Source organism: Rattus norvegicus, chromosome 19, assembly GCF_021556685.1.
Source record: "Rattus norvegicus strain SHRSP/BbbUtx chromosome 19, alternate assembly SHRSP_T2T, whole genome shotgun sequence".
NCBI classification, from domain to species: domain Eukaryota; kingdom Metazoa; phylum Chordata; class Mammalia; order Rodentia; family Muridae; genus Rattus; species Rattus norvegicus.
This window is the reverse complement of record NC_141552.1, coordinates 59,150,964-59,173,474: the sequence shown is the minus strand read 5'-3', so window position 1 is coordinate 59,173,474 and position 22,511 is coordinate 59,150,964. Positions and strand designations below refer to the sequence as shown.

Sequence of the window (22,511 nt, the reverse complement as noted above, 5' to 3'; positions counted from 1 at the left end):
GTCTCTCACTGGTCTGTGGCCATTCTGGCTGGTGCGTCTACCTTTTCCCTCCGGATTAGAATCACGTACCATCTCGTCTGTCTCTGGTGTTTTATAAGGGCCCTGAGCCCGGAAGTTGCATCCTCATGCTTTTTCTGTGAGCTCCTCGCTAATGGCGTCATCGCCTCAACTGCTGTCCTTGATTTTCAATATCTCCCTCATTCACTCCACTCTCATGACATCAACTTTCTTTCTTTTTTCTAAAAAGGAAATTAAAAAGAAAAATTAAGTTAAATTAAATGAAAGAAATCAAAGCATGTTGAACAGCAACCCAAAAGTTTCTGTCTTTGTTTCTTGAAGAAGTCCAAAGCCAACAGCACCAAATGAGGTGCCATAGTCTATGATCTGGTGTTGCAGTGTGGTTCTGATCGTGCTATTTGAAGGCAATGTCATCAATGAGTTTAACTACCTGGAAAAGTTTTGCAAGCCCAATATAGTGAATAATAATTAGGGATATTTAAAAGTGATATTTTTGCTGTAATTTGGAAATTAATATATGACTTTAGAGAGCCTCCAATTCCATCAAATAAGTGATTCTTTCAAAATAGTCACACACAAAGGCACCTGAAGGCTGGCAGACTCAATGTACCTTCCTTGCCAGTTTATTGATTTTGATAGGAAAGAACCTTATGCCATTTTAACAAAGTGTGGCCATGTCTGAATAAAATCTTGAGTCGGCCCCGCCTATTACAAATAATTACCACATGGGTATATTTCCTGAGTTGTTTGGGCTTCTCATCACATAAGCCAAGTAGCCAAAAGTATTATCTGAGAAATCTGATGAGAATTTTTAAAATGTCTATCTTAAAAGAAGAAACAGGCTGTGAAAGGCCGTCCTCTGGGCAGACGTACCGTGGATATTCATGGATACGTGAACTTACAGCAGGGTGGTGACCTGCTCAGTATTAAAACCTTTAGCCATTCCGGCATGTCAAGGGGAGTGGCTCCTGAGGCCCCCACCCTTAGATCAGCACCTATTACTTGTCGATGTTTGCTGAAGGAGGGGGAGTGACTTTTCTTTGGGGTTCCTGTATTTGGTTGGCTACTCATGCTCCAGTGAATGACCCCACATCTGTGGCATCTGGGTTGAACTAATTGTACTAGTAGGTGGGGGGAAAAAAAGAAAGAAGAAAGGAAGGATGCGAAATTGAGAGGAAGTGGTGTCAGGAGTCCTGAGGGAGGGGAGCTTGAAGGGGACTGAGGAGAGTATATAATCAAGATGCATTTTCTATACGAAGACTTCAAAGTATAAGTAACAAACATAAAATAGAAATTCAGAGGAAGGAGGAACAGAATGTATTTCATTTTACTAGAAAGGAGGAAATGGTAGTATGTGCTGGCTCGTGAGATATATATATATATATATATGGTAGAACACAGAATGATATAATATTTGATGTAATATGGCACACCATTAAAGGATATCATCCACCTTTTGGATCTATTGTTCTGAAAATAATTAGAAATAAAACTGGCGTTGTCTAAAAGGTTTCCATCTTCTCTCCCTATTTTCCATCACTAACAAGCTATTTATTTCTCCAATTTTGCCTGCATTAATTTTTATGTATGTGAGTGTTTTATCTGCATGTATGTATGTGTACCTTGTGTGTGTGGTACCAGGGGAGGCCAGAAGAAGGCAACAGATCCACTGGAACTGGAGTCGCAGACCATTGTGAGGTGTTGTGTGGGTGCTGGCAACCAGACTCCAGTTCTCTGCAAGAACAGCAAGTGCTCTGAATCACCGAGGCATCCGTCTCTCCACCCATGATGCATCTCTTCCTGCAGGCTGTTTCTCTTGAGTGTTAACATTTCCTGCCTTTAGCTGCACGAACACCAGCTCACACCCCGGGTCAGGACCAAATGGCTTAGGAAGAATTGGAGATACAATCAGACTAAGTTCTATCGTTGAGCCAAATGCTATTCTGGATATGTTCTTGAGTCCTTTTGACCAAGTTGCTTTGTATTCTCAGTACACAAATCTTTGCATGCTTTGGCTTCCAAGGTAAGTCACACAACAGTGTTCTGGGGACTGCTGTGGTCTCCAGGAAACAGAGATGGAGAGGAAATGTTCCCACTTCTTGGAACTCCCAAATTAGACTGCAGAGTTATTGAATAATTGAGAGGGGATGCTTAAAAAAAACTATAAATAGACCCTTGACTTCTGCTTTTCATTTCTTCGTTTCATACATGGGGTTGATTGCTCCTGGATCACATCCGACAAACTCGTAGGGTATTTCTCACTTTGGCTCAGAGTTTTTTTCTCCCTGATCCAGCCACATAATGCTTCTTAATCTGCTCAGCTCTAGAATCAATGGTGTGAAACCACAGGTCCAGATGCATCTCAGGCATCTTAAGAGGAAGATCACTGCTGATGGCTTGTCATTTGATGGATTTTTTTTTCTCTCTCTCTCTCCTGTTGTAGTGACCAGCTTATATATCCACAGAAGTCACGGGACTGACTTTCACATGGTAAATAGATCTCATCTAATGCCTAGTGCTTCTGGGGGAGTTTTTCTACCAGAGAAGAAACATCGGCCTGTATCCCTTCTGCTTCAGAGTCTTTCACTTCTGAGCCCAGGACCTGGGTGATCTCTTATGGAATCCTGGTACCAACTTCTACTCTTTATGCATGTTTATTTTTGTTTTATATTATTGTTTATTTGTGTGTGTGTTTATTTATTTACTTTACATCCTGCTCTCTGTCCCCCTCCTGGTCACTCCCTCCCACAATCTTTCCCCCTTGCCCCTCCCCTTCTCCTCTGAGAGGGTGGGGGCCCTGGGTATCCCCCTACCCTGGCACATCAAGTCTCTGTGGGGCTGGCACATCCTATGTAGCACTGTCTGTCCTGGAACTCGCTATGTAGACCAGGCTGTAGGCCTTGAACTGACAAGAGTGTTACAATGAAAGGCATGTATGTTCCATTATGCCCAGAGCCCAGCTTCTACTGTTAAGTTGAACATTTTTAGTCTAATTCCATCCTTGATTTGCTGTGCACGTGTGACTGGTGCAGTACACGCCCTCAGCAGCTCCCGCTGTGGACATCCTGCTAGTATCGAACAGTCCTGGAAGGCAGATGGTCAAGTCAGCTTGAGATCTGCTTTCTGGCTAAGGGGATGTACACCATGGTACCTGAATTGTATGTTGTGTGGAGAGGCTGGTATCTATCTATTCATACATTTAGCAAGTGATTATATCACAGAGATCCCTCAGCCATGGACTTCTAAATACTCCAGTATTAAGCTCAACATCACTCTAACCACTCCTGGTTGTTGGACCCAGACATCAGTAGTCAGTGTCGGTCTCAAAGAATCCACTGTACACAGAAACGGCCCACTAATCCTGCTGTGCAAACTTAGAGAAGGTTTTAGCCTACTTATTTCTCAGTCGAGTATAACCATAGCATCTGTCTCTGTGTTATAGGGTTGTCTGAGAGGAACTCTAGAGAGTGTTGTGTTTAGCACTGGGGGAACCCTTGAGAAGTGAGGCCACTGCCATTTCAGTCAGTGTGACTACTCTAGGATCACACCACTGTGGACTAGCTCACTAACACTCATTTATTTTCCAACAGTATCTGAAGCTTGATGTCTACGATTAAAGAGCCATCGGAGCTTGGTTCTAGAAAGGGCTTTCTTGTGAATTTGCAGATGTCTGCCTTCTTGTTGGGTGATCACATATTTGGGTGGTGGAAAGAGAGTCGTTAGGTTGTGGTCACAGGTTTATTAGATGAGGACTTAACCATTATGACTCCATTTGGTATCTCAAAATCCTCCTAAAGTCCCCTACCCTGAGACAAATACATTGTCGTCCAGGGCTTCAACACATGACATTTGGAAACGATTCAGTTCAGGACAATTATCCTCATCCTTGCCAATCATTTATTTCCAAAATTCTACTGTTGGTTGATTTACTGTCTTTGTCTGTCCTGGATGATCCTGGCTATACCATTTAATTTCCTGCATCCCAGGGAACTCATGTGGATGTCTTGATTAAACCCACTTACCCACATACCTAGTTCAAATCTATCTGAGCTAGCCTGAAATCATCCCCATACCTATATAGTACATTTAACCACTCACCAAACCCCAAGCCCTCCTAAGTTTGAATAAAAATATCTCAGTTTAGCCTTCACGTATCCATTTGACCACGGCTCTCTAATAATTATCCACCAGGATAGTTTTATTCCGTTTCTGTGACTAATGGTGCGACCAAAAGTTACTTGATGAAGGAAAGGGTTAATTTTGTCTTGTATTTTCAGGTCAGAGTTCGTTATTGAGCGAAGCCAGGGCAAGAATTTACCATTGAACTTGAAGCAGAAACCATGGAGGAATGTTGCTTGACGCTCATCCCCTGCCTCAGTCTGGTTCATGCTCAGCTAGCTAGCTTCATTGTACAGACAAGAACCACATGTGTAAGGATGATGCTACCCACAGTAAGCTAGGTACTCTTACTCAATTAATAGTCAATGCAATCTCTCACAGACATATTCACAGACACGCCTAATAAGCACAATTACTCAGTCGAGACTCTTTCTGTCAGGTGACTGTGGACTGTTTTAAGTCGGGAGTTAATTCTAACTAGGGCACCTACCATTGAGGTTTTTGCATGACCTTCTAATGTAGTTATCTTTGAACTCGAATCACATTCACTGATTACTGCTTCTCTGACTTTCTCATTTTGTCGTGGGGCAGGTCAGGGGAGAGCCTGGGTGTCTGCATTTCTAACAGCATCCCAGAAGCTCATGATCACGCATTAGGGCTCTGAAACTTGGGCTTCAAAACTTAGTTCCAGGGATATACTGCACACTTGGAAAGTGAGAGTACTGCCATTTCAGTCAGTGTGACTACCCTAACAAATTACGTCACCGTAGTGTAGCATAATAATTAATCATTTGTTTTCTCACAGTATCTGACACTTGATATCTAACATATTATATATTGGCCTTCTTGCTGAGTAGTCACATATTTGGGTGGAATGAATTTATTTTTCCCTTTTATATGGTCCCAAGTTTATTAGATTAGGACTTAACCATTATGACTTAATATCTGTCTGTCTATCTATCTATCTATCTATCTATCTATCTATCTATCTATCTATCTATCTATCTATCATCTATGTTCAGGTCCATTGGGGAGATGGAGCCTACTGGAGATTCCAGAAGCATATGAGTCACACAACAACGACACATTCCTGACCAGGGCCCTTTGTGAATGACAGAGTTCTACATCAGCAGGAAAGCCCTGGCACCCGATGAGCACATTGTCCAGTGACCTGCTCAGCTGTGAGCTCTTTGTACCCATCCTAACTCCCATCCACAACAACCTCTCACAATGCGAAATGCAGAGTCAGTTACTCTAGACAGATGATTCGGGTTGGGGTGCCCCTGACTTGTGATTTTTAGTCACACATCATGCTTAAGATCCAGCATGTCCTGGATCCTCTGTCAGGCCAAGCAGAGGACTGCCCCCAAACAACCTGGAGGCTGTCCCTGCCCCGTTTTCACCTGATCTAAATATGACTGTTAACGTAGTCACAGAGCCTGGGTCCCTCCTGGGTTGTCCTCACTCACTTGGCCCTTGACTGGTAGTTTTATAGGAGAGGTATTAATCCTACTACTACGCTCCTGACACTGGGACACAGAAATGAGAAAATCCAGTTCCTGTCACGAATCTCCTAAGGTATGAAATCTAAAGAAGTTCCTTGATGTCTTCAATTTGAGCAGAAACTCAAATAGTTCCAATAATTCACATAATTTGGTCTTTCTCTCCCCCTGTGGGAGACAGAATCCTCATTTTATATACCTATATATAGTATACCTATGATATATAATATGATATATAACATAAAAACATATAATATGTAAATGTATGTAATTATTTGTTAATATGTTATAATCTGTGTCTTTATTATATAAAATATAATATATAAAATATAATTTCTATAAAACATAAATTATATAAAATATAAATTATATATATATATATATATAGTATGTGTTTGTATATATGTCTGTGTACCTCTCACAACACATATAATATTATTGCTACAGTAAAACTGCATGGACTCATTGTAAGAGCTGCTGTGTGACAGACTGCCCCAACTTGAAACCATATACATGGTAAATTTACATCTCCCTTGAACTAGGAATCAGGCTACCACTTCACTGGGTCCTCCATTTTGTGGGTTTCTGTTTTTAGCGAGTGATTACAATTAGTTGAGAGTTGGTAGTGTCACCTGAAGCCAAGGCAAGTCTTTTACTGGAAGCTTCTCTGAGGACTGTTAGCAACCTATTGTTCTCCAGAGGCATTTGCTATGGGGACCTCTGTTCTCTGCCTGGTGGACAGAGAGTCACTCTCAGCTCTGTATCCTAGGAGCTGCTTCCACATGGCAGCTTGCTTTGTCTGTGAGTGTGAGGCAAAAAGGCAGGAAGGAAGAGTCCGTGAGCCAGATGGAAGTCAGACTCTTTGTAACTTCCCCACATGGGTAAGAGCCTACCACCTTTACCTCATCTTCATTCTTTGAGGCAAGCCATAAGGTCAATCCCTATTCCAAGGAAGAAAGGTAGGACAGCTAGGGTCATAAGTTACTTAGGGCCATTTGGAAAGCTCACTAAAGCACCTTCAGATTAGCTTATGGCCCTGTTTTATGTGCTTGCATAACACCCTGTTCTTAGCATGGATAAAACCTCTGATAATTGATTTTATGTGTCAACTTGACTGGGCCCCAGTACGTAAGGTTTGGGTAAATACCATTCTAATTTAGAGTGAAGGTATGTTTTATTAGGTGAGATTGAATTGTAGTCTGCAGACTTTTTGAAAAACACTCATCTTCCCTAAGGTGATGGGACTCATGCAATCAGTTGAAGAGTTTAAGAAGATTCACAGGCCCCAGGAAGAAACAATTCTTCCTTTAGGCTGGACTATGAGTTATCCTATGATATTAATTTTCCTCTGTGTCTCCTGCCTGCTAACCTGTCCTGCAGCTTTCAGACTGGCCAGCCCATACTACGATGTGAGACAATTCTTTTAAAACCTATTATTCTCTCTCCTCTATTGCTTCTATTTCTCTCAAGCACCAGGTGTTTCCTGAATATCATGGTGACACTGGCCCATCATCTTTTGACGTATTCTTTGGCCAGGAGGAAGGTTGTTTCCAGTTAGCATGTTGTCACACAGAGTGAGAGCCTCACCACAGCCTTCTTCAACCTTCTTTTCATTTCCCATAGTATCTCCTAAACACCCTGATTAATACAGGTCCCTATCCTTAATGAAACATTTACTATATTGGTGGAAGTTCTCTTTCCCACAAGCTTCTATTCTCTATGAACCTGGTACCATGTTGGTCGTGATTGATGGCAATTTTCTTTGACATGAAAAGTGCACTATATGAACATGGGTAGACTTCATGTGTACATTGGAGTGTAATAGCATTCACTAAACATTTGAAAGATTACTGATTACATCTTCACTCTACCAGTTAGTCTGCTGTAAATAATGCTTGCTGTAACTGAACTGCATACCTAGGTATATGTTGACTCTCCTACAACTCTGGAAGAAATGAAGTGAATGGGTCTAGATGCCAGACACCATTGGCCTTTCCTGTGCAAAAACTGTCCTATGGTGAAAGCCCAGACCTTCTGTCTCTGCTATAGATGTCAACCCACACCATTCTTTTCTTTTTGAAAAGCCAGTCTTGGTGAGTAGAGTCATCATCTTGGAGGATGCCATTTTGGCGAGAAGAGAATTAGCTTACAGATGTGACAGCTCCTGGATTGTCCTGATGTGTCACCATGCTGCTAAGTACCTCAGTACTCCATTCATAATGAACCCCAGATTCTTACTTTAAAGTGAAACCTGACTGTGTTTCCATTCTCTCCAGCTTTCTCTGTAGCACAGGCTCATGATGAGTGCTAGGAGACTCCAAAACCATGAATATTATCCTCTACTATATTTTAAGTTGATATGTTAAAGTTTTAACATCTAGGCTCCTCGAAGGAATTGGGGCAGGGGTCTGGATCTCTCAATTTAGAAATAACACAGAGTATGGGATAGGGTTGCTAATATCTTATTGGATGTGGTAAAAGTCACTTGGTGACCACTTCCCAGGATCTGTCTCTATTGATAACATATCAGAGTTCATATTGATTAGAGGTTTATCTAGACCATCCTTGGCTCTGGAAACTATTTATTTGGGGCCATGTTGCCTCCAGAGGTTGAAATACTTGCAAGAACCATGTAGGTGCACATGGAGTTGACAGTGGCAACACCTTATACTCATGCCCAATATTCCAAAATGTTCTCTTGGGGAGGGTAATTTCTGGGGTGGTGATATTGTCACATGATCTAAATAGATGGTCATTTACCACACGGTCTAGACATCTGTTTGTAGCCTGAGAATATCTCTGGGGCAGGTTCTTTCCCTAGAACCTTTCACAAGGACAGTTTCAGTGCTCTGTTATGTCTTCCCGTGAGCTAAATAAAGTAAGGCACTTCCTATGGTTGGGAAGGTGTCTTATTTAGGGTTTCCATTGGTGTGAAGAGACACCATGACTAAGGCAACTCTTATAAAGGACGATATTTAATTAGAGCTAGCTTACAGATTCTGAGGTCCAGTCCATTATCATCACAACAGGAAGCGCAGCAGCATCTAGGCACACATGGTGCTGGAGGGAGCTGTGAGTTCTACATCTTTATACAAAAGAAGTCAGTAGCAGACTATTTTCAGGCAGCTGGGAGAAGAATCTCAAAGCCCACCCCAACAGTGACGTGTTTCCTCCAGTAAGGCCACACCTACTCCAACAAGGCCACACCTCCTAAGACTGCCACTCTTTGGGCCAAGCATATTCAAACCACCACCCAAGGTTAAAGGAACTGAAAGTTTATCAGTGAATATTTGATAGGTGACATGTGAGTTTCTCAAACGCAGTGAAGCCAAGTTAAGTCATGTGAGCCTAGCACAGAAGGGCATAGCTCAGACTCTCTGATGTCCAACTAGCTCAAGAAAGAGGACATCTATACTAATATCAACCTTAAAGATGGACCTACTTTCTCAAGACCTGTAGTTGGCTAGTCATTTTATGGCTGTGGTACTTATGTAAACCAGCATGATGCCAATCAAATATTAATCTCATTTTGAAGGCAAAATTGACTAACACTCAGAGAGGACCAGAAACGTTACCAGGACTAAACATCTTATAAGCAGTGAAGCAGAGATTTAACCAATTATATTTGATGCTGAAGTTCAGGAATACGATTGAGTCATAGAATATTCTAGAAACTACATGGTATTCTTTTGCAATGACCATCAATAGAAATTCTTAAGCTTCATTTCTGTCAGAAACTTAATAGCTGTCTGTTGGCTTATTTCAGAAACTGGATAGTCACCACTTCTCAAGTGTGCTGTGAATTGACGTACTAGAGGTAACCATTTAAAGTAATACAACATATACACATGTGACTTTTTAAACAACCCATCACTTATTTGTCTGTCCTCTATCTATATACACATGTATAGATTTCGTCTATCATGTATCTATAGATCTACTATCTCTCTATCACCTATTATATATTATCTCTATTCATCATTTGTTTCTAGTAATCAGGACAGCTATTTGTAAATGTATTATATGTGCCTTCTAAAGCACCTATCTGAAACATCTATGGAGTTCTTTTCTTTCTTTCTTTCTTTCTTTCTTTCTTTCTTTCTCCTTCCTTCTTTCCTCCTTTCTTTCTTTCCTTCCTTTCTCTTTCCTTTCTTTTTTCCTTCCTTCCCTTTCTTTTTCCCTCTTCCTTCTTTCCTTCCTTCTTTTCCTTCTTTCTTTCCTCTTTCTTCCTCCTTTTTTCATTCTTTCCTTTCTTTCTTCCTTTCTTTTTCCTTCCTTCCTTCCCTTTCTTTTTTCTTTCCTTTGCTTGCTCTGTCTTTCTTTCTTTCTTTCTTTCTTTCTTTCTTTCTTTCTTTCTTTCTCTCTTTCTTTTATAAAGTGCCTACATTTATACCTTTGTGAGTCTAGAATCTAAATCATTCTATGAAATATCCCTAAAAGCATTTTGACATATATTCCTCATCAAGAGCTTCTCTATAATGGCAGGTTGGCAAACTATGGCCATCAGTCAATGTTTTTTTCACCTCCTCATTTTCAAATCTGTTTTTGTAAATAAAGTTTTATTGGCATACAGCCATGCCTACCTATTTATGTATTATCTATGGTTTCTTTGCAGTTACAATGGGCAGAGTTGAGTAGTCCTGACAGACACTGTCTGGCCCACAAAACCAAAAGTACTTACTCCTTGGACCTTTAGAAAACATGTTTGTTGCCCTTTTTCCTAGAATATAAGTGCTCATAGACAACCCTAGGGAGCTGATGCTGAAAATGTCACCAGCAAAAACCACTGGTAAAATCTAGGTTTGCTCTGTGCATCTGTAAAGCAGATGAGGTTCTGAGACAGGGAGGAACACATCTTGTCCTTTGAACAGGAACGTTCTGATAAAACTTTATTTATAAAAGCAAAGAGGTGCTAACATTGAGACAAGCCAAGAGGACAAGGGCAGTACAGAAGAAGGGTGTATCATATAGCATCTCCAGGCTGTACAGGACATCTGGATTTTATACTATCTAGAGAAATAAACTAAGGGCCTGAAGGAACACGTTCACATTTTCAGAGACACGAACTACACTGTCCATTGTTGGATTTGGCTGGGGCTTTGTGCTGGCTGGATAATCCATCTCCAGAAATAATCACAGAGGGAACATTGGCTTTACTTGATTACATTTGTAGTTCTTCTGACCAACTAATGTTTGCTAGTCTTTGTTTAATACCTGGTGCTAAATTTTGCCTCCTTGCTTGTGTATCTTGTTTTATCCTAAAGTATGTTACAGTGTTTACTGTAAGGCATGGGTACAAGAAGTGTTTTACATATGAATGTGTGTGTGATGTTAGTGCATGTATGCATGCATGTTTGCATATGTGTGGATATATAAATATGTGCAGAAGCATGTACACATGTCATAGTCATCATGAATGAGACTGATATTGGGGGTGTCTTTCTTGATCACTCTCCAACTTATATATGGGGACATTATCTTATCCCTGTGCACACTGGGAGTTCAGGTTCACCCATTACCATGTTACAGATGTTCTGGGAATTCAAACTCCAGTCTTTTCACTTATGTGGCAAGTACTTTATTCAGAGCCATCTTTCTAGCTTGAGAAGATTTTTTAAAATTAGTACTTGTAGAGATACTCTAGTAACACCATTCACTTGACTCACATCAGTTAGGAAAGAAATTCAGTTACTAACCCTCCCAGGGATGGGGGGCCCTTTGTATTAGAATCTGAGTACATTTGTCAACAAAGAAAGGATGGGCCTATAAATAACTCTTATTTTGTGTTCTCTCCCTTTGTTTAGGAGAAGCAGCCCCACCTTTGGGGAACTGATGACATATTTTAACTGATCTGGGAAGCTTGGTACATAATGTCTTGTAGAAAGGAAGTGCATGGCCAGTGAGTGATGTCTTTAGTCTATGACATTCTATAGTCTGTGTAGATGAGACCCTTCTCCTCTAGTGTGGCCTGATGCTTCCTTATACAATTTAGTTTGAAGAAGGCTCTGCATTCATCACATAGAATACACAGGAGGAAGAGGGATTAAAAATAAGGGAGTGGATGATTCCAGTTCACAGATGCTGTTGACTTGGCATGGTTTTGGGGTCCCTGCTAAGCATGTTCTGTGCTTTGAAATGGGTGGAAGCTGCTTAGCACCCCTCTTGGCAGCCATGGTGAGAAAGGAAAAGAAGGTTGAGGAAGGCCATGGGGGAAGGTACTCACTTTGTGTGAGAACCTGGTAACTGGAAACAGCCTTCCTCCTGGCCAAAGGAAGCACCAAAAGATGATGGGCGAGTGTCACAATTATAGCCAGGAAACATCTGGCGGGACAAGGAAACGGATGGAATTTGGACATAGGCGCATCTGTGGACAGTAGAGTCAGATCCATGAATATGAAGACATTTCAATTTTGTGATGAGGAGATATAACTAAAAAAAATAAAAATAGCAAAATATCTAATAGCCTGTGTTCCCTTTTAGAAAATATTGATGCCTGTGTTTCTGTTTTAATGATTCCTTGTTTAGTTATTTGCATCAGGTATATTATAAATGCCAAGATAGAAAACTCCAGAGGCTAAATTTCTTGGAAAAGGCCAAAGAGGGGGAAGAAATTGGTGAGCTCAACCACAGTCTTCTGGAAGAACTCTCTCTAAGTTCGTTTTTCTGTAAAACTATTATCAAGATCCACTTGGGAAATGGGAGGTTAGCTACTTAATTAACACACAGCTTTGTAGTTAGACTGGAAGGCACCTCTCCAGTAGGAGACAGAACATCTTCCTTATGTCTGTTGAAAGATTGCTGAGTCAGACAGGAGACCTTTAGAAAGACTTAAAGAATTCAAAGTCAGAGAAGCAAAATGGAGATTAAGCGATGGGGGATCGGGATGCTTTCAAAGTGTCAGCAGTAAAGAGACAGCATCGGGGGCCATTTCACAACATCAGGATCTAGAAACTCCTATCTCGAGAGGTTACTACTTCCACTAAACTGATTCACCCAATATTCTATTTCTTTTCACTCTGTCTTATCAAACTCAACTGTATGCTACCTCGTGGATAGATTTAGAGGTAATGCATAGAAAGAAACAAACGAAGAAGGTATCCGAGAAGTTAATTCAGTTTTCGATGCATAGCCTTGTGTACATGAAGCCTTAGGTTCAGTCCTTGGGCTCACCCAAGAAAACCATTCATTAATAATTAATTAGCTAATAAATACATTAAGTAAATTAAAGAAATATGAATGTTTGGAGAGATGGCTCAGTCAACATAAGGAGCTGAGTTTGACCTCCAGAACCAAGATGAAAGCCCTGAGTGTGGCACCATACATCTAGAAAGCTGAGGCTATGGAGGCAGAGACAGGACGCTTCATGGTGCCCACGCATAGCTCCCTGGATGAAATCTATCTTCAGTGAGGTGTCCTGTTTCAGAGAAGAGAAGCTAAAGTGGAAGGCAATTGAGGATGACACCGGACATTGATATATGGCCCCCACATGTAGAGCACACACATCTTCACGCGCACACACACACACACACACACACACACACACACACACACACACATGTGCATAAATAAAATATGGAATGCGCCACAAGCAACGTCTAAACTGATACCCTATGAATCTGTTCTATTCTATTGCTGAAGAAATTTGGCAAGAAAACCAAGTCTATGGTAGTCCTTTGCTGATATGAGATATTTCCTCTAATATTTTCAACCCCATATCAGCTGAATCCACAGATCTGCAGCTTACGGCCTTGGAAGAGTGGTGGATCCTGAACTATGGAACTGGCCAGCCCTAGTAGCTCTCTGCACATGGCCCCAAGTGGTCTTCCACAGGAACATCCGTGGAGCAAATTCAGCTACACTGGAATGTTGTGGTAAATATAAAAAAATGAATTCACCAACCCACACTGTTCCTGGATCTAGAAGGCCACATGGCATCTGCAGGATATTTTCACCTCAATCAGCAAAACATCTTCGCTCAACTCGTTAAGTTCCCAATTTCCATCCCACGTTACCGCCAGCTACCCTCTGGGCCCTCTCGCCATCTATTTCCCAAGGTGGGTGGCTGCCTTGCCAGTTTCATACACAGACCACCAATCTCCAGGCTCTCTTGTTGTGGACTCTGTTCACATTCCCAGCATCCACCCCTGTGGTTATAGTCACAACTCCCAGTAACCCATTAAAAATCAAAACTCAGTAAGCTTGTCATTTATCAATCAGCTTTATATCTTAAATTCTCACTCCACCAAACACTCACACAATAAACTCAGAGCCAATTAATATTGATATAAACTGCCCACCTAGATAAGACAAATTGTCCTGTAAAATTCCATCCCTTATGGAATATTTAATATGAAATATTACCTGTGGCCCATTAAGGCCACACAGATCTGGGTTATCCTTCTTTGCCTCCGTCTTGACAGAAGCAGATGTCTTCATGGCTATCTAGAGTATACAGGAAAATCCATGTCATGACCAGTTTCAGCAAGGGGACATACTTCTGGAATCTAAATTGGTCCAGTTTCTCTCCCTCTCCAATCTTTTGACAAACTTTGCAGTTTCCAACTGGGTTTGAATTCTCCCTTCTACACCCACCTGCCAAGGGACCTTGAGGAAAAAAAATCCTCTAATTTCCCTAAGTAAGTTCTTTTCAAAAGAAACTGTTATTATCTGTTGAGAGATTAAGCAAGATGAAGTGTGTCAAATACTGCAAGGTTTCTGAGATTTCCTACAGGATAGCTAATGCTGTGTTCTCTTAGCAAGGAACCATCTTCCCTCAGAACACACATGGCTTGGCCACTGCCTTCCTTCAAGCTTTGCTCAATAGCTACTTTCTTGGATGACTTTTCTGTGACATAAAATAGGGAATTGTGTGTGTGTCCCAATACTTACCCTCTCTTTTGTCTTATTTTCTTTCTACACTTAATTTTAGAGAACCTCTATATCTATCCATCTATCCATCTACCCATCTATCCATCTACCCATCTATCCATCCATCCATCTATCCATCCATCCATGCATCTATCTATCTATCTATCTATCTATCTATCTATCTATCTATCTATCTATCTATCTATCTATGATCTATCCATCCATGTTCTATCTATCTATCTATCTATCTATCTATCTATCTTCTATCTATCTATCTATCTATGATCTATCCATCCATGTTCTATCTATCTATCTATCTATCTATCTATCTATCTATCATCTATCTATCTATCTATCCATCTATCTATAATCTATCATCCATGTTCTATGTATCTATCATCTATAGACAGACATTTCTATCTATCTATCTATCTATCTATCTATCTATCTATCTATCTATCTATCATCTATCTATCTATCTATCTATCTATCTATGATCTATCATCCATGTTCTATCTATCTATCTATCTATCTATCTATCTATCTATCTATCTATCTATCATCTATCTATCTATCTATCTATCTATGATCTATCATCCATGTTCTATCTATCTATCTATCTATCTATCTATCTATCTATCATCTATCTATCTATCTATCTATCTATGATCTATCATCCATGTTCTATGTATCTATCATCTATAGACAGACATATCTATCTATCTATCTATCTATCTATCTATCCATCCATCCATCTATCTATCTATCTATCTATCTATCTATCTATCTATCTATCCATCTATCAACTATTAATCATTTATCACCTCTCATCCATCTATCATCTACCACCTATCAGTTTTCATCTATGTATCACTTCTCTCTATATATTTTCTATATAGATATTCATCTACCTATCATCTACACCTCTTTTCATTTCTCTGTCTACTTTCTAACTACTCATGTCCCATCCAGCTGGCTCTGTCTATCTTGTTGGTGTTTTTCTCTCTAGATTTTATATCGGGGAGGAGATATGCATTTTTTTCATCTGCTGTATCAACAGCCCTTAGAAAGGGGGCCTTGTCCTTAGCAGATAATCAGTAACTATTGCGTGGCATGATGTGTACTGTTGTTATTATTATTTAATTTTGGGTTTATAAAGATTAATTTAATCATTAAATGTACTACTCACTAACTAGAAAAGCATCCTGTAACAACGTCCACTCACTAACAGCCACATTTTGCGTATGGCTGTACATATTTTCTGATCTGGATTAGTGAACTAATCAGTGTACTGACAAAGCTTCAGACCAGCCTGTAGGACTATGCAGTACCCATCTTGCCTGATGGGAACTACCTTTGGCTGAAGAGAAGTCCAAGATCATGTCTTCTTCCAAAAGTCAGCTCACTTCTATGCCTGGTCACTGCACTGTGTAGAAGCCTGATCGCACTAACTATGTTCGTGGGCCATCCCAGATCCTTGGGAGATTGGCCGCATCCTCTGCTGCATCAGTTAGAAACCACATTCTCCTCTGCCTAGCCCTGGTCTTCCCTTCCTTCCCAGCTCCGACCGCCAACACGTGGAGGCTGAGAAATTTCCAATTAAGGTTCTGGCTCTAAATTGTTGTGTCCACTCCGTACCTCCTGCAGGGGTTTTGCTTCCCCTTTTATTTGTGAAAAGGTACTCTTTGCATTTGCAAATGTCCACTTTTCCATAGCACTTGCAGACCCTAAGGTGGAGTCTTTTGGATGGGAAGTAGACACTCACTATTTTATTGCCTGCATTACTGAAAATGTCTTTATTTCGCTCATCCGAGAACGAATGCTGAATGTCTGCTCTGTGCCCAGAATGGTATTAGACCTCTCTGAACTGAGACATTTCACCTGTGGCTAAATTCTCTGATACAGCCAGCAATGGGCTGTGGCTATCACGGGGACACTCTGGTCCCTTCCCTGAATGGGCAGGAGTCACGTTTTAACTATGATGCTGGTTCAAAAAGTATTCTTCAACTGTCTATTCACACAGCTTCCTGTGAGCCTTTCTGCAGGTCAACCATGGGTGATGGATTCTAAGTATACCTGCATTTCATTTGACTTAAAAGTAAATTGGGTCAAATGCTGTGAATATTTTCCTTTTATTTGTTTAATGTGTCTTAGAGATCTGTCCATGTCACTCATCCAGGTCACCCTTATTATCTCGTAGGTCAAAGTAAGGCCATGGAATTTTCATTAATCTGCCATTTCATTTAATCCTCCAACAAATTGGTGCCAAGTCTGTCCAGCGTCAGTCTTGGCTGTGGCCAAGATCAAGGATGTGTGCATCTTCAAAGAGGGAACATTCTAGTGGGCAAATCAGAAAGATACCAGTCTTCTTTTTTTCCTCCAGAGAATATAAGACATTTGGAAAAATAGTAAATTAGGACAACGGATAATATGAAGAAGCCAAATTTTTAAAAGGGAGGAGATTTAATTAAAAAAAAAAACCAGCAGGTTAAGCAATGCTAGGTAGTGTTTCTTAGGAAGTGACATTAAAACTGAGTGGAGGGAGACAGTATAAGCAAGAACACGATGAGCTAAGCAGATGTCACAGATTTCCATGACCATAGTACTGTGCCTCTTTCAGTGACTAAATGAAAGCCAATGTGCTAGAACTGCGGAGAGGATGCTGTGGTGGGGGACGCAGTTTGGGTGGTTCACATGCCGTGTGCTTGGTCCTTAGAGAAACAATATTCAGAGGCAGTATGTAGCTTTCACAAGTGGGGTTTAGTGGGAGGCTCTTATAATCCCACACTCAGTCACCAAACGCAGTTGGTATTGGGGATGCCAAGAAGTACATGCTGATAGGAGCCTGATATAGCTGTCCCCTGAGAGGCTCTACAAGAACCTGACAAACACAGTAGGTGAATGCTTACAGCCAACCATTGGAATGAGGTCTCCAATGGAAGAGTTAGAGCAAGGACTGAGGTAGCTGAGGGGGTTTGCAACCGCATAGGAAGAACAACAATATCAACCAACCAGGCACCCCAGAGCTCCCAGGGACTAAACCACCAACCAATGAGTACACATGAAGTGGGACCCATGGCTCCAGCTGCATATGTAGCAGAGGATGGCCTTGCCGGGCATCCATGGGAGGAGAGGCCTTCTGTCCTGTGAAGGCTCAATGCTCCAGTGTAGGGGAATTCCAGGGCGGGGAAGCTGGAGTGAATGGGTGGGTGGGTGGGGGAGCATCCTCATGAAGGCAGAGAGTGGGAGGATGGGATAGGGGGTTTCTGGAGGGGAAACTGGGAAGGAGGATAATATTGAAATGTAGATAAAGAAAATATTCAATTAAAAAATGAAAAGAAAAAAAAAGAATAAACAAGAGTTCTGCTCACTCCGCCTTACAATTTTCAGGTGTGATCTTCCTTCCTCCAGCACCATTGATATCCACCATGAGGCGACACAGTGAATGGTGGCTTTTGCAAAAGCCTGTGCCACGCTGTTATGACTTCAAGCACCTAAAACCTTGCACTAAACAAACCTGTTGTCTTTTAACATGTCTTAGCATGCCTCGGGCTTTTCATTATGCTAATATAAAAAAATGGAAGAACATAGAGTGTATATCTATTTATTGAAGGGATTGTTCTGAACCATTTCCTAGCCTCTGACAGAAATATCCCAGGGGATTTCCTCTCTGTGAGAAATAGATTATAAAATTCATTCAAACTTAATTATTTATTAAAAATATTTATTAAGACTCTACAATGCATAAGGGTTAAAAGAGCAAGTGACGCTAATATAACATCTGTCTTCCTTCAATAAAAGGGACAGAAAATATTTCTTAAAAAATAATTGAGTTGGCAAAAAGTAGATATTTGATCATGAAATGTTGGCCTGAGCACTAAATTTGCAGGTGGTAAGGCCCGGCCTCTTCATGAACTCTCCTTCCCACAGCAGAGAATAGCCACGCTCCCAGAGAAGATAAATAATGCCATCTACAAGAGTTCACAGGCATCGAAATCTACTTTAACCACAGTATTTAATGGCCTGTGCACACTGTTCCTTAGCAGCCCTCTGGAAATGCCTATTTACACGATAGTGGCATCCTAAATAGTCTCTTTTCCTCCTTCTTCCTTAAATGTGTTCTAAGGGAAGTGAACGGCTCCTCTGAAGCTATCTATGACCACACAGGAGGCCAACTTATTCAAATCAGCACATTCTTCATCTGCAAGTATTCGTCAATACTCTTTGGGTGTATTTTAGTTGGTATTAATTTACATTTATATGTTCACACGTTGGTGGGCAAGTATGCAACATGTATGTGAGTGTGCGTGGAGGCCAGAGGTCAGCTTCTCCTGTTTTTTTTTCTCAGGAGCCAGCTACCCTGTTTTTATCTAGACAGGGTCTGTCACTGGCTTGGAGCTGACCAAGCAGGCTTGGTTGACTGACCATGGTCGCCATGGATTCCCCAACATCCATCTCCCCAACACTGGAATTACAAACCTACTTCATGCCTTCCCTTTTTAAAAAGCATGGGTTCTAGGAAATGAACTCCAGCCCTCATGCTGATAAAGCAGTTTTCATGCCTGGTCTTCCCAGTCCTCAGTCTTATTTTTTGACATTTGTTGTAAGTTGTATAACAGCCTTTGAGCTTCTGCCCTGACAACATTTCAACCATGTATCTCTCTACCAGTTTTCTCCAATTACCCAGTCTTAAGGGACATCCCTCCTTGGAATGGCATCTTCATGCCTGACAATGTCAACCATCAGAGGAGACAGAAATGCTTACTCCACAGGGACAGTGCCCTGGATGGGAAGAGCTGAGCTTGGGAGCCAGGGCATTTTGAATTTGAGCTCTTGTGTTGACTAGACATGTGGCCTTGGGCAAAGCACAAATGTTGTCTGAGCCTTGCTTTTCTGTTTCCAACAGGAGCCTGAAGGCAAGAGCAGGCTGGATGAAGAGGCACCGAACTCAGGAGCAAAATCCAGAGGCTGCCCCAAAACATCAATCATTGAAATAAATAATATTTTAATGCAGTGCTTAATAAAATTCAAAATTAGCACACCAATCCACCATGAAAGCCTCAAGCACAGGCAGGCTCTGACAGGACCGGGATCAGAGAAAGAGTCCAACTTGCATGCAGGTAGCATTGATTTCTGCTACTGCTTCATGTACCTAACAATGCCCAACAGCACATTTGTCATTAGGATGCACATCGATGATCCAGATCTCCTTGTGTACAGCAATTTGTTGCCACTGCAAACATTTCTTTCCTCCCCTTCCCATCTCTGACTTTCTCTTCTGCTTGCTCCAGATTATGCAAGATGGGATAGATCAAAGAGCGTCCTTGACTCACAGAGGACTTACCCAGGCTACGTACAGCTCATCAGCTCCTCTAAGCCCTAGAACCTGGGTCTGGCCAACTGACAATGTTCTTAAGTGCTTTCCTTTCATAGGGATCTTTGTCCCTCAATACAACATTGGCAGCACATTTATTTACTCTCTGCGACAGACTCGCAGCAACGCTCGGCTGGGACACTCTCTGGCTCCGCGAGACTTAGCCAGACACTGTCTAGATCTGTGAGTTGAAACATTTCCCATCAGCCTCCCTCCCTTGCACAACCGAAACCTCATGCACACTCATCTCCTCGCATCCTGTGCCAAGTTCTTGCTTTATGTCCACAATTTCAGATCCATCGGGTGCTTGGGCAAGGGGCCCAATATGAAACCCTAAGTATCTTCTTGGCTCCAGTTTCCTCCTTGGTGCCACTGCCAACTCTTTCTCCCCCATGTGGTTCTGTGCCCTCACTGGTGTAGAAAATAAAGGTTTTCCGAGCTTCTAAGAGGAGATATCACACTCTTTTGAGACTGCATGACTTCTCCTCCGGAACCACAGAATCTTTCCTAGTGGTGTAAATGTGATTTGAACCTGGGGACTCAGGGGGATGTTCAGATGTACTGATGGACAGGTAGGAATACCATGCATTCCAAGGAAGGATGTTTCCAAAGGCAGTTTGATGGAGTAGGGGGATGCAGAAGAGAACTACAAAGTTAAGCCTTTGTTTTGATGGATAGGAGAAAAAAAGTTTGCAATACCACCAAGAGTGAATGCATACATGAGAATAGAAAGACAATTTTATGTACTGTGTGGAGAGCTGAGGAATGTAGTTCATAAATTTAATATGTATGAGTGTTTTTCTTTTACGTCTGTATATGTACCCCTGGTGTGCCTGGTGCCGGACTCCACAGGGAGCATCAGATCATCGGGAATTAGAGTTATGAACGGTTGTGAGCCACCATGTGGGTGCTGGGAATGGAAGCCAGCTCACGTGCAAGAGTGGTCTTAATTACTGAAACATCTCCAACCCCAAGGGACCTCTCGAGTGGAACAAGAGTTCCCAACAACTACGTGGTCACTGACATCTCAAAAAAAAAAAAAGCTAATTTTTAGAGGAGATGCAGGAAAGAAGACAGGACTCTTGGTCCCTCATGCTCTGCACTTCTGTGGCATATGCAAGGGTGATTAAGGGACATCTAAGAATGTAGTTCACAGGGATTCAAAGACTGAAGCTCTCCTGCAGATTTCTCAGACATTCTGTGTTTGAATCTAGGAGACTGTTAGAGCCCTCAATTTCCCTTCCACACCCTAGGAATTTCTTCTGACATTGTTTAAAGTTGGCTCTTGCGGCTCTGTCAGAGCTCTGGATGAGGAGTGGTGTACCTGAAGCAGGGACAGAGCGGGCAGATAATAGATGTCTAAGACCCATCTTGTTTCGAGTCTGTAGTTTATTCACGGGTAAATGTATTTGGACACCCCTCAAACTGCTGAGCTTATGTGTACCAACATCTACTTCACCACTGAGGCTCTAGGAGGTGACATTACAGGTAGGTCCTGTTTTAGCCCTGGAGGCTAGAAATTCATTGGTGCAGATCAAACATCTGAGGACACACAACAGAATATACACACACATGACTACTGTGCTCAAGGGATGTAAAACCCAGGAGGAGAGACAGTCACATGAACAACAATAAAGGTAGGAGGTGAGTCTAAATGGAGGGGTGTAGAAAACTCTGCAGGAGCTTGGGCACTCATCTCAGAAGTTAAGTGGCATGAGAGAGTGTTGTCCAGAGTGGGTGCCCTTGAGACTGTGGTTGTCAAAGGCAACCGAAGTTAAAGGTCAAAGATAAACACTCAGCTGAAACATAGGTTGGCGCTTGCAACTCTTTGGTATCTTAGATCTTCACCCCTCCCTGCTTTTGATTGGGTTTTGTCGTTTTCTTTTCTTCCATGAAAAGAACCCTGTAAAGCACAGCCTACCTCTGGGTGTTTGCACTAGGCAGAGAAGGTTGTGTCACTGGCTTCTGAAGACGTGCAACTAGAAGAGGGTCTCACAGTACCCACTTTGGGACCCAAGGTGAGCTTCCAGCCAGGCAGACGGAGAACCTGGAGGAACGGTTTAAAGAAGGCAGGGTTGGGCTGGGCTCATAGTGTCAGAGATGTGAGTCTGTGGTGAACTGGCTCCATTGCTGTGTGCCTCTGGGGAGGCGGGGCTTCGTGGCTGTCAGAGTCTGTGGTAGACCAAAGTTGCTCGCTTCAAGCCAGCCAGGAAGGAGGAAGAGTATGAGAGTGTGAGGAAGTAGGGAGGGAGGGAGGGGGAAGAGAGAAGGAGAAGGAAAAGGAGAGAGGGGGAGAGGGGGTGAGGGGGAGGGAGGGAGGGGGAAAGAGAGAAGGAGAAGGAAAAGGAGAGAGGGGGAGAGGGGATGAGGGGGAGAGAGAGAGAGGGGGAGGGAGACAGGAAATGTAGCTTACACCCGCATCAGGTGTGCTGTATTATGCCTGTAATTCCAGCAGAAAGTTGAGGCACAGGCTGGAGAGATGGCTCAGCTGTTAAGAGCACTGACTGCTCTTCCAGAGTTTCTAAGTTCAATTCCCAGCAACCACGTGATGACTCACAACCATCTGTAATGAGATCTGATGTCCTCTTCTGGTGTGTCTGAAGACAGCTACAGTGTACTCATATACATAA

The 22,511-nt window shown here is 42.0% G+C and overlaps 1 long non-coding RNA gene across 2 annotated transcripts in view; it reads left to right on the top strand.

Moving 5' to 3' along the window:
- The window catches only part of LOC147999478 (uncharacterized), a 121,781-nt gene extending 101,442 nt beyond the window's left edge, over positions 1-20,339 (top strand). Inside the window, exons 1-4 of one of the 2 annotated variants that reach the window (XR_015643634.1) lie at positions 5,246-5,715; positions 7,561-7,732; positions 9,406-9,456; positions 19,414-20,339. This is a non-coding gene — a long non-coding RNA (uncharacterized LOC147999478). Of the gene's footprint in view, positions 1-5,245; positions 5,716-7,560; positions 7,733-9,405; positions 9,457-19,413 lie in introns of those variants that run through there. The other variant, XR_015643633.1, reaches the window with a different exon arrangement.
- The last annotated feature ends 2,172 nt before the right edge of the window (positions 20,340-22,511 follow it).